Raw genomic sequence first — 12,094 nt, 5'->3', positions numbered from 1 at the left:
GGTATTATTCTACAAACTGGCTGTTATTCTAATAAGCTCCGTCCCCAAACAAGACCAAAACCGGACCAAATCTGTACCAATCATAGACGTCTGGGTTTGGACCTCACAGGACAGTACAGTAGAGTCAAGTAGAGTTCAGTACAATACAGTATAGTACAGCACAGTACAGTAGAGTTGAATATAGTTCTGTACATTTTTATGACATACTGTTCTCATGTGTTGTACTGAACTCTAATCTATTCTTCTTTACTGTACTCTACTGTCCTCTACTGTATAGTACTGCACTCTACCGTAACTGTGGTTTGTGACTACTATGATTGCCCATTATGGCCAATTCACTTGCATGCATTCTATTACTGATTTTTCGGTCACTCTTTTACCAATTTGTCAACAGAGTGACGCGTTTTAATCACGTCATAATTTTTTTTTTTTTAAAGAGCAGTAAAATCACTATAAGTAATTGGTTGGTGTTCCATTACATGTTACTTCTGTTAACTTTTATAATCCCCCCTCTTCACGAAGGAGAGATATTAGAAAATATCTTAAAGATAAGTGGGTTTTTGGTAGCAGAATAACAAGACACTGGGTAATATTTCTTAAACTTACAGAAGGCAAAGAAGTTCAGCAAAACTAGATACAAATGGTGATATTGTTTTTTCCAGGGTCCTGTACTTCAACATGATAGTGTTTTGATGTATTTAAAAAATATGAAGACTTTTAAAGTCTTTTAAAGGGAACAAATGTAGAAAATGCATTTGTGAAAGAGCCATTTACATCATAACAAGCATTATTTGGAGATTCAAAAGAGAAGACATCTGCATTCACTAACTCCTTTCAACAGAATAACTACTTAACAGCATATTCCATAACCCAAGACATGCTTAATTAAAAAGAGCCCTTTTCAACATGAACCAAATCCATAGCCAAAGGCAATGACCAACTTTTAGATCTATTTTTACTTTGGGTTTGAGAGAGACTCAGAAATAATGAACTGCAATTTCCCCCTTAATGGTTAGAGCGGAGGAGGATGGGGGATGTGCTAGATACATTAGGATAGGAGACACACTTACAGTTTGCCCTCATGAGCAGCTCAAAATATGCAGTTGAGGTCGGAAGTTTACATACACTTAAGGTTGGAGTTATTAAAATTCATTTTTTAACCACTCCACAAATTTCTTGTTAACAAACTATAGTTTTGGCAAGTCGGTTAGGACATCTACTTTGTGCATGACACAAGTCATTTTTACAACAATTGTTTACAGACAGATTATTTCACTTATAATTCAATGTATCACAATTCCAATGGGTCAGAAGTTCACATACAGTAAGTTGACTGTGCCTTTAAACAACTTGTAAAATTCCAGAAAATGATGTCATGGCTTTAGAAGCTTCTGATAGGCTAATTGACATCATTTGTGTCAATTGGAGGTGTACCTGTGGATGTATTTCAAGGCCTACCTTCAAACTCAGTCCCTCTTTGCTTGACGTCATGGGAAAATCAAAAGAAATCAGCCAACACCTCAGAGAAAAATGTATCTATAACCACAGTAAAATGAGTCCTATATCGACATAACCTGAAAGGCCGCTCAGCATGGAAGAAGCCACTGCTCCAAAACAGCCATAAAAAAGCCAGTTTGCAACTGCACATGGGGACAAAGATTGTACTTTTTGGAGAAATGTCCTCTGGTCTGATGAAACAAAAATAGAACTGTTTGGCCATAATGACCATCGTTATGTTTGGAGGAAAAAGGGAGAGGCTTGCAAGCTGAAGAACACCATCTCAACCTTGAACCCCGGGGTGGCAGCATCATGTTGTGGGGGTGCTTTGCTGCAGGAGGGACTGGTGTACTTCACAAAATAGATGGTATCATGAGGTAGGGAAATTATGTGGGTATATTGAAGTAACATCTCAAGACATCAATCAGGAAGTTAAAGCTTGGTCGCAAATGGGTCTTCCAAATGGACAATGGCCCCAAGCATACTTCCAAAGTTGTGGCAAAACAGCTTAAGGATAACAAAGTCAACGTATTGGAGTGGCCACCACAAAGCCCTGACCTCAATCCTATAGAACATTTGTGGGCAGAACTGAAAAAGTGTGTGCAAGCAAGGAGGCATACAAACCTGACTCAGTTACACCAGCTCTGTCAGGAGGAATGGACCAAAATTCACCCAACTTTTTGTGGGAAGCTTGTGGAAGGCTACCCGGACAGTTTGACCCAAGTTAAACAACTTAAAGGCAATGCTACCAAGTACTAATTGAGTGTATGTAAACTTCTGACCCACTGGGAATGTGATGAAAGAAAGAAAAGCTGAAATAAATCACTCTACTATTATTTTGACATTTCACATTCTTAAAAGGAAGTGGTGATCCTAACTGACCTAAGACAGGGAATGTTTACTATGATTGAATGTCAGGAATTGTGAAAAAATGAGTTTGAGTGTATTTGTCTAAGGTGTATGTAAACTTCCGACTTCAACTGTATATATATTTTTTTACCTCAAACTAGAGAGTTGAATATGTAAGTAACCAAGCCCTACTGAGGTCTGACCCATTAGGAGTGTGTATCTTAGGATCATGCCTTCCCTTGTCTCTCATTCTCAAGGGAGCTTGATTGAGCAGATATATCAGAACATACTGTATGGGGCTCCATAAATCACTGATGTGATTTGAGGCAGCTTCTTACTCGCCTCAGGGGATTATCACAGGCTGCATCCTATTCTCTTTATGGGCCCATATACCATAGAGCTCTGGTCAAAAGTAGTTCACTTTATAGGTAATAGGGTGCCATTTGGGATGCATCCACAGACCCATACAGCATAGCTGGAGTCATCCATGATCAATCACTGCTTGGCGTTTCCCGAGATGGATACCCGTGTTCAGTATTGACATATCTGCCATCAGGGTTATCACACTATTGGAGAGTCGGTGAAGGAAATAAGGAAACGTCGGAGGGAAGATCAACTCCTAAGCCCGTCTTAGATTTCCATTTGAATCTATAGCAGTCCTTTTTGTTTCTGGAATTGTACTCCGCTCAATCTGAGACTCATAGAATGGATCTTATTATAATTATTTTGCATGTGAGGGCAAACTGCTGAACGTTCTTCAATATCATAATAAACAGGAGGAATGAGCATCTGCAGCTACGTTTGAAGTCGGAAGTTTACATACACTTAGGTTGGAGTCATTATAACTCGTTTTTCAACCACTCCACATATTCCTTGTTAACAAACTATCATTTTGGCAAATTGGTTAGGACATCTACTTTGAGTATGACACAAGTCATTTTTGCAACAATTGTTTAGAGAGATTATTTCACTTATAATTCACTGTATCACAATTCCAATGGTTCAGAAGTTTACATACACTAAGTTGACTGTGCCTTTAAACAACTTGGAAAATTCCAGAAAATGATGTCATGGCTTTAGAAGCTTCTGGCTAATTGACATCATTTGTGTCAATTGGAGGTGTACCTGTGGATGTATTTCAAGGCCTACCTTCAAACTCAGTGCCTCTTTGTTTGACGTCATGGGAAAATCAAAAGAAATCAGCCAAGACCTTAGAGAAAAATGTTGTAGACCTCCACAAGTCTGGTTCATCCTTGGGAGCAATTTCCAAATGCCTGAAGTTACCACGTTCTTCTGTACGAACAATAGTATGCAAGTATAAACACCATGGGACCACGCAGCCGTCATACCGTCATGCTCAGGAAGGAGACGTGTTCTGTCTCCTAGAGATGGACGTACTTTGGAGCGAAAATCAATCCCAGAACAACAGCAAAGGACCTTGTGAAGATGCTGGAGGAAACCGGTACAAATGTATCTATATCCACAGTAAAACGAGTCCTATATCTACATAACCTGAAAGGCCGCTCAACAAGGAAGGATCCACTGCTCCAAAACCGCCATAAAAAAGCCAGACTACGGGTTTGCAACTGCACATGGGGACAAAGATCGTACTTTTTGGAGAAGTGTCCTCTGGTCTGATGAAACAAAAATAGAACTGTTTGGCCATAATGACCATCGTTATGTTTGGAGGAAAAAGGGAGAGGCTTGCAAGCCGAAGAACACCATCTCAACCGTGAAGCACGGGGGTGGCAGCATCATGTTGTGGGGGTGCTTTGCTGCAGGAAAGACTGGTGCACTTACCAAAATAGATGGCATCATGAGGTAGGAAAATTATGTGGATATATTGAAGCAATATCTCAATACATCAGTCAGGAAGTTAAACGCTTGGTCGCAAATGGGTCTTCCAAATGGTCAATGACCCCAAGCATACTTCCAAAGTTGTGGCAAAATGGCTTAAGGACAACAAAGTCAATGTACTGGAGTGGCCATCACAAAGCCCTGACCTCAATCCTATAGAAAATCTGTGGGAAAAACTAAAAAAGTGTGTGTAAGCAAGGAGGCCTACAAACCTGACTCAGTTACACCAGCTCTGTCAGGAGGAATGGGCCAAAATTCACCCAACTTATTGTGGGAAGCTTGTGGAAGGCTACCCCAGACATTTGACCCAAGTTAAACAATTTAAAGGCAATGCTACCAAGTACTAATTGAGTATATGTAAACTTCTGACCCACTGGGAATGTGATGAAAGAAAGAAAAGCTGAAATAAATCACTCTACTATTATTCTGACATTTTACATTCTTAAAATAAAGTGGTGATCCTAACTGACCTAAAACAGGGAATTTTTACTATGATTGAATGTCAGGAATTGTGAAAAAATGAGTTTGAATGTATTTGGCTAAGGTGTATGTAAACTTCCGACTGTATATGATCCAATCATATGTTGCTTTCAGAAAGTATTCACACCCCTTGACTTTTTCCACATTTTGTTGTGTTACAAAAAGTGTGATTAAAATTGATTTAGTTGTTCATTTTTGTCAACAATCTACACAATTCTCTGTAATGGCAAAGTGGAAGACAAATTCTAAAAAATATGGATTTTTATTATGGAAAATCAATCTTGATTAGATAAGTATTCAATCCCCTGAGTTAATACCATATTATAATCGCTTTTGGCAGCAATTACAGCTGTGAGTCTTTCTTGGTAAGTCTCTAAGAGCTTTGCACACCTGGTTTATACAATATCTGCCCATTATTCTTCAAAAAAGTCTTCAAGCTCTGTCAAGTTGGTTGTTGATCATTGCTAGACAGGCATTTTCAAGTCATGCCATATATTTTTAAGCCAATTTAAGTCAAAGCTATAACTAGGCCACTCAGGAACATTCACTGTTGCCTTGTTAAAAAACTCCAGTGTATATTTGGCCTTGTGTTTTAGGTAATTGTCCTGATAAAAGGTGAATTTGTCTCCCAGTGTCTGTTGGAAAGCAGACTGAACCAGGTTTTCCTCTAGGATTTATACTATGCTTAGTTCTACTAAGGTAACATATGGAATTGTTTTAAGATGGTCATACTAAGGACCATTTAGCAATTTGATTTGGAATTTTAGGACCCATTAAGTATTAAAAAAAATACACACATTTGTTTTGGGGGGGGGGAATAACATTGAATATGGTCTTACTGATATTAGCCCATAGAAACACATTGAATAACAGATACATTTTCTTAACTGGTACGGGGGGCTACCTTTAGAAGAGTCTTGTGGGCATCCTAGAGCAAAACTGTAACCCAAACTGTTCGGACAAACCATTGGAATACCTCCTTGGTCTTTGTGGTTCAAACTGTGCTTGAAATTCACAGCTCGACAGAGGGACCTTACAGATACTTGTATGTGTGGGGTACAGAGATGGGGTAGTCATAAAAAAAATCATGTTAAACACTATTATTGCACACAGAGTGAGTTCCTGCAATTTATGCGTCTTGTTAAGCACAGTTTTTACTCCTCAAAAGGGTTGAATACTTACTGAAGACATTTCAGCTTCTCATTTTTTATTAATTTGTAAACGTTTCTGAAAACAGAATTCCACTTTGACACTGTGTGTAGATCAGTGACACATCTCAATTTGATCCATTTTAAATTCAGGCTGTAACAACAAAATGTGGAAAAAGTCAAGGGGTGTGAAAACTCTCTGAAGGCCCTGCATGTGTTTGTGTATGCAGTCTAACATTGCTCGAACACCCGTCATACTCTCAGGAGAGCATCATTTATTCAGTTGATAAAATAGCAGACGGTCTTGCCCATGTGGTTTCGATTGTATCAGCATTAATAAAGAGAACAGTAATAAGAATAGAATAGTAAAAAATTCTACCCCCTTTTCATTCTGAGGGGCATCATAGAGAATCAGCTTTGTCCCCGTGGCATGGTAAAAACAGTCATCACGCTGTGTAATGAAGTATTTGTGTCCAGTCATTAACTTGACTGTGACCGAGAGGGTGGAGTCAGCTACTGCTATTAAAGGCCAGCATCCACTTTGCTGAATGAGCTGCAGTTTGGGTTTGTTTACAGGAAGCTGGAGCCTTTGTATGAGTCTTAAATAATGATCCTACTCCCTATAAAGTGTAAAAACATTTACCAGAGCCATATACTGACCCTTCTCTAAAGTATTACACTTCACAGGGAGCCATATCAGGATGCACACTTGGACACAGCTTCAGCTCCAACCCTTAGCCCAGCTGGCTTTTTCTGGTACCCTCCCCCTTGTCCATTTGTTATCAGCTCTCACATGTGCCCCAAGCCGGGAACGCTCCTATAGACGGATTGGTTGTTTAGCAACAAAACCGACGCGTGAGCAACTATGGGGCAAAACAGACTGGGTTGGCTTAGACTGTTAATGTCAACTATATTTGGTATCCGACGTTTATTGAAAACAAAGTTGCAAAACAGGCACTTGTTTCTCCAATACATTGTTACAGTTGTTGGTTGGTTAGCTAGATAGCTAGAAAATCTTAGCCATATTTGCATAGATGTGTTGTCAGTCAAAACAAGACATGGCATCAAGAACAAGATCAAACAAGCTGAAATGAGACACGATTCACCACAGGGCAGTTTCTTGTCATTGTTGCCAGCCATCTGGCCATCCAGAACCATAACACACGGCCTTCTGCCCATTTGAAACACACATAGTTGTCAATGTCTATAGCAATCAAATTACTCTTATCTGATACATATTACTCTTATCTGATACATATCTTATCTGATACTATATGCTACATATTTCTGTCTAGCGGGCAAGCTAATTGAATTCAGCTCCCTCTTCATCACACTACACGTATCCATCGGGCTGTAATCAATGAATATGAGAGAGAGAGAGAGACCCCTGTCTGTCTTCTCTTAGTTGTCTGATTCATGGAGCTACATGAGGGCAGCCAGCGGGAGAGGCTATGAGAGGCTGGGGCTGTAAAGAATTGGAGTGAGGTAGAGAGCACATTTTGATCTGAAAACACCCTGAATTCAGAGATGATCACCAATCCATGAAGAGTGTTGATTAGATGTTTAGGAGTAATTGCCATTTTGTGATGTAGGCTTCTTTACATTACATAGGGATAAGAGCTCGAGCTAAGAATAGGACAACAAACTGCATCAACCAGGATCGTTCTGATGTTGCACTCTCTTGAAAAGAACCCTGATATGTATACTACAATTCTACTCATGGTGCAACAAAAATCTTCCAGACATAGGGTCTATACTACTGTTGGCTATTGTCATTCCGTGTACCACAATGAGAGCAGTAACTTGGAACAGCATTGTGTAAACCTTTTATCCATGTCAAAACTGTTATGCTATTTATTTTCAAAGTCAAGAACGGTTTAAATTAATTTATTGCACCCCAAAATAGATGTACAAGCCACTTTTTTTCAAATGAAAAAGCTCAACAAATTATTTCTGGCACAGGCTTCTGGAAATGCTAATTATATATATATATATATATATACACAATAAACCAAAAACAGGCACAGTCTGAACTTTGATGCGTTTAACTTCTTAAGAACTCTTTCAACCCCTTACTCATTAGCACTCCAACTTACCCCCCTTGTGGTAAGGTACATATTTCAGGCAGGTTGAAGTCGCCTGTAGTATTTCTGCCACTAGCCTTTGATTAGCCAAGACTCACACGTGGGTGTAAAGGGGGAAAACAAACATAAGCTAGAGAAGTTATCCAAAATGTCATGACGTGGACTCCACTGTACCTATAATGACGATGTAAAAGTTGGAGTCGTCGAAGGCCCTCCCTTTATTTCCATTCATATTGAACGTTGACATGAGGCCGTTTGTCAGAACACAAAATATGTACTTTACAAGCAACACACCATGACCGCACTTAAAAGCTAAACATATGGTAACAGTTTACTGGTGCATTGCTCTCTTCACCCAGTCTGGGATGTCTCCCCCCCAGCTTTGAGAGATCTGTAATTTTACAAAAGGATGCATTATATGTGTGCAGGATTTTTCCATCCAGTACTATGCAGCAATATACAGTGCATTCGGAAAGTATTTAGACCCCTTGACTTTTTCCACATTTTTATTTTTTACATTTTTACCACGTTTTTCTCCCCAATTTCGTGGTATCCAATTGTTTAGTAGCCTACTATCTTGTCTCATCGCTACAACTCCCGTACGGGCTCGGGAGAGATGAAGGTTGAAAGTCATGCGTCCTCCGATACACAACCCAACCAAGCCGCACTGCTTCTTAACACAGCGCGCATCCAACCCGGAAGCCAGCCGCACCAATGTGTCGGAGGAAACACCGTGCACCTGGCAACCTTGGTTAGCGCGCACTGCGCCCGGCCCACCACAGGAGTCGCTGGTGCGCGATGAGACAAGGATATCCCTACCGGGGAACCCCTCCCTAACCCGGACGACGCTAGGCCAGCTGTGCATCGCCCCACGGACCTCACGGTCACGGCCGGTTACAACAGAGCCTGGGCGCGAACCCAGAGTCTCTGGTGGCACAGCTTGCGCTGCAGTACAGCAACTTTTTCCACATTTTGTTACATTACAGCCTTGTTCTAAAATTGATACAATTTTCCTCATCACAATACCCTATAAAAACAAAGCGAAAACAGGTTATACACTTCTGCAAATGCATTAAAAAAAACTGAAATACCTTAAGTATTCAAACACTTACATAAGTATTCAGTATCATCCTTGTTTCTACAACTTGATTGGAGTCCATTTGTGGTAAAGTCAATTGATTGGACATGATTTGGAAAGGCACACACCTGTCTATATAAGCTCCCACAGTTTACAGTGCATGTCAGAGCAAAAACCAAGCCATAAGCTTGAAGGAATTGTCCGTAGAGCTCCAAGACAGGATTGTGTCGAGGCACAGATGTTGGAAAGGGAACCAAAACATTTCTGCAGCATTGAAGGTCCCTAAGAACACAGTGGCCTCCATCATTCTTAAACGGAAGAAGTTTGGAACCACCAAGACTCTCCCTAGAGCTGGCCGCCCGGCCAAACTGAGCAATTGGGGGAGAAGGACCTTTGCCAGGAAGATGACCAAGAACCCGATGTTTACTCTGACAGAACTCCAGAGTTCCTCTGTGGAGATGGGAGAACCTTCCAGAAGGACAACCCTCTCTGCAGCACTCCACCAATCAGGCCTTTATGGTAGAAAGGCTAGACGGAAGCCACTCCTCAGTAAAAGGAGTTTGCCGAAAGGCACCTAAAGACTCTCAGACCATGAGAAACAAGATTCTCTGGTCTGATGAAACCAAGATTTAACTCTTTGGACTGAAAGCCAGGTGTCATGTCTGGAGGAAACCTGGCACCATCCCTACAGTGAATCATGGTGGTGGAAGCATCATGCTGTAGGGATGTTTTTCAGCAGCAGGGACTGGGAGACTAGTCAGGATCGAGGCAAAGATGAACAGAGCAAAGTAAAGAGAGATCCTTGATGAAAACCTGCTCCAGAGTGCTCAGGACCTCAGACTGGGGTGAAGGTTCACCTTCCAACAAGACAACGACCCTAAGCACATAGCCACTCCTGCATTGTCATGGCTTCGGGACAAGTCTCAATGTCCTTGAGTGGCCCACCCAGAGCCCGGATTTGAACCCGATCAAACATTTCTGGATAGACCTGAAAATGGCTGTGCTGCAGTGCTCCCCATCCAACCTGACAGAGCTTGAGAGCATCTGCAGAAAATAATGGGAGAAACTCCCCAAATACAGGTGTGCCAAGCTTGTAGTGTCATACCAAAGAAGACACGAGGCTGTAATTGCTGCAAAAGGTGCTTCAACAAAGTACAGAGTAAAGGGTCAAAATGATTATGTAAATATGATATTTCCGTTTCTTCATAAATTTGCTAAAATTGTTAAAAGCCTGTTTTTGCTTTTTAATTATGGAGTATTGTGAGTAGATTGATGAGAAAAATAATTTCATACATTTTAGAATAAGGCTGTAATGTAACAAAATGTGGAAAAAGTCAAAGGGTCTGAATCCTCTCCGAATGCACTATATGTCATTCAACTCAAACCAATGAAGCATTTAATTTCTAACCATATATTTTTTAAATCATTCTTCATTAGCTGCTCTTCCATCTTTAATAATCTTCCCGTCACAGATGTCACAAACGAGATATAGGACTCTTTTTTTCAAAATTCTGAAAGTAGTTTTACATTTGTTCACTTCCAAATCGAACAGCCTAATTTAAATATTCAAAATGATTTAAAAAGGAAGTGTCATAGTTACTTCCGGCATAGGAAAAGGGTCTGAGCTTTTGCAGCGCTTTGGTGAGGGGCATCTCTCATCTGAAGAAGCAGAAGGAGACCACTGTCTCCCACATGAACGATCCCTGGAGAATGAAGGATCAAGATTCTCTGCAGTAAAAAATTGGACAACATCATGGCAATTCTTGGTACAACCAGAATACCAATTGTGTTGGCTTTCGTTGTGAAGGGTCCTCCTCACCTATAACTACTTGGTGGCTTTCGTAGCATTTTAGTTTGCTATTTCCACTCACCACCAATACCTGGTGGCTTGCAGGGAGTTTTCGCCTTTTGCTTCTTAGTGGCACTGGCACAGGTTTTCTGGTGAGCCGGAGCAGATTTTAGTGGGGGCTTGGGTAGGCCTTAAAATCCAACACATTAAAGTGTAAAACATCCAGCATTTCTCTACACACATTTGTAAGGCAACCTAAAAGGCAACCTAAATCTAATTACTACCAAACTGTAAACCAAAATTTGAAATGGAGAGTTTCATACTTCATACAGGAAAAGGGTCTGATCCTTTGCAGTGATTTGGTGAGGGGGATACCTCAATTAAGAAGGCAGGACAGAAGGATACCTCGAGCCCTCATGCTCCAGGATTAAGCCATGTGAGAGACCAAGATGATTATCCGCAACAAAAGATTGGACAACATCATGCCAATTGTTTTTACAACTAGAAAACCTTTCTCAAATGCAATGATCAAGAATAAGGGAGTTGGCTTATGGTGTGAATGGTTGTTCTCACTGTCATTAGTTGATGGCTTTTGCTGCGTTTTAGCCTTTTGCTTCTTGGTAGCGGTGGCACAGGTTTCCTGGTGCTTCAGGCATATTGTGGTTGGAGCTTGGGTTGCCTGAAAATAAATATGTAAAATAATAAACGTGTAAAACAACATCGAGCCTTTTTCACATTTGTCATGTGTTCAAGTCTTCTTCCACTTCAATAACTTAAAGTCAACCTAAAAATGACCAAACTTTAAACCAAAATCTACCCTCCCAAGCCCCTAACCCCTAGCCTGGAAATACAGGTAGATTTCAGATCAGCTTCACGTTTGTTTCACTACACTAACAATGGTGAAACATGGAGTGATTCCGTCTGGGCTATCTTCCCACTCGCCACATGCTTGTAGATTTGAAAGGATCAGTTAAAGTAATATGGTACAAGGTCCTCCCAGTCTATCAAAAGGCAAGATAGTTATTCAGTGGCTAGGGTTTAGGGACAAAGGGTCGATTAGTAATCAGTATTGCAAGCTACCATACTTACATAACCTGGAGGCAGTAGTGGCTGGATGTGGGAGATCACATTCCTCGTGTGATTATAAATAACAATTTAAAGAATAGAAATCATGCCAAGTAAATTGAATATACACAAACTGTCAATGTGTGTTTAAACATACAGTACCAGCTATAAATTCTTTGAAGGTAGTTTTTTCAGTTTCTCTTGGCAACCTCCTCCACTTCACTTACTTTGGTGACTTCGACGTTGT

The sequence above is a fragment of the Oncorhynchus kisutch genome, linkage group LG24 (assembly GCF_002021735.2).
Source record: "Oncorhynchus kisutch isolate 150728-3 linkage group LG24, Okis_V2, whole genome shotgun sequence".
In the NCBI taxonomy this organism is placed as follows: Eukaryota; Metazoa; Chordata; class Actinopteri; order Salmoniformes; family Salmonidae; genus Oncorhynchus; species Oncorhynchus kisutch.
Note: the sequence above shows the minus strand (reverse complement) of the source record.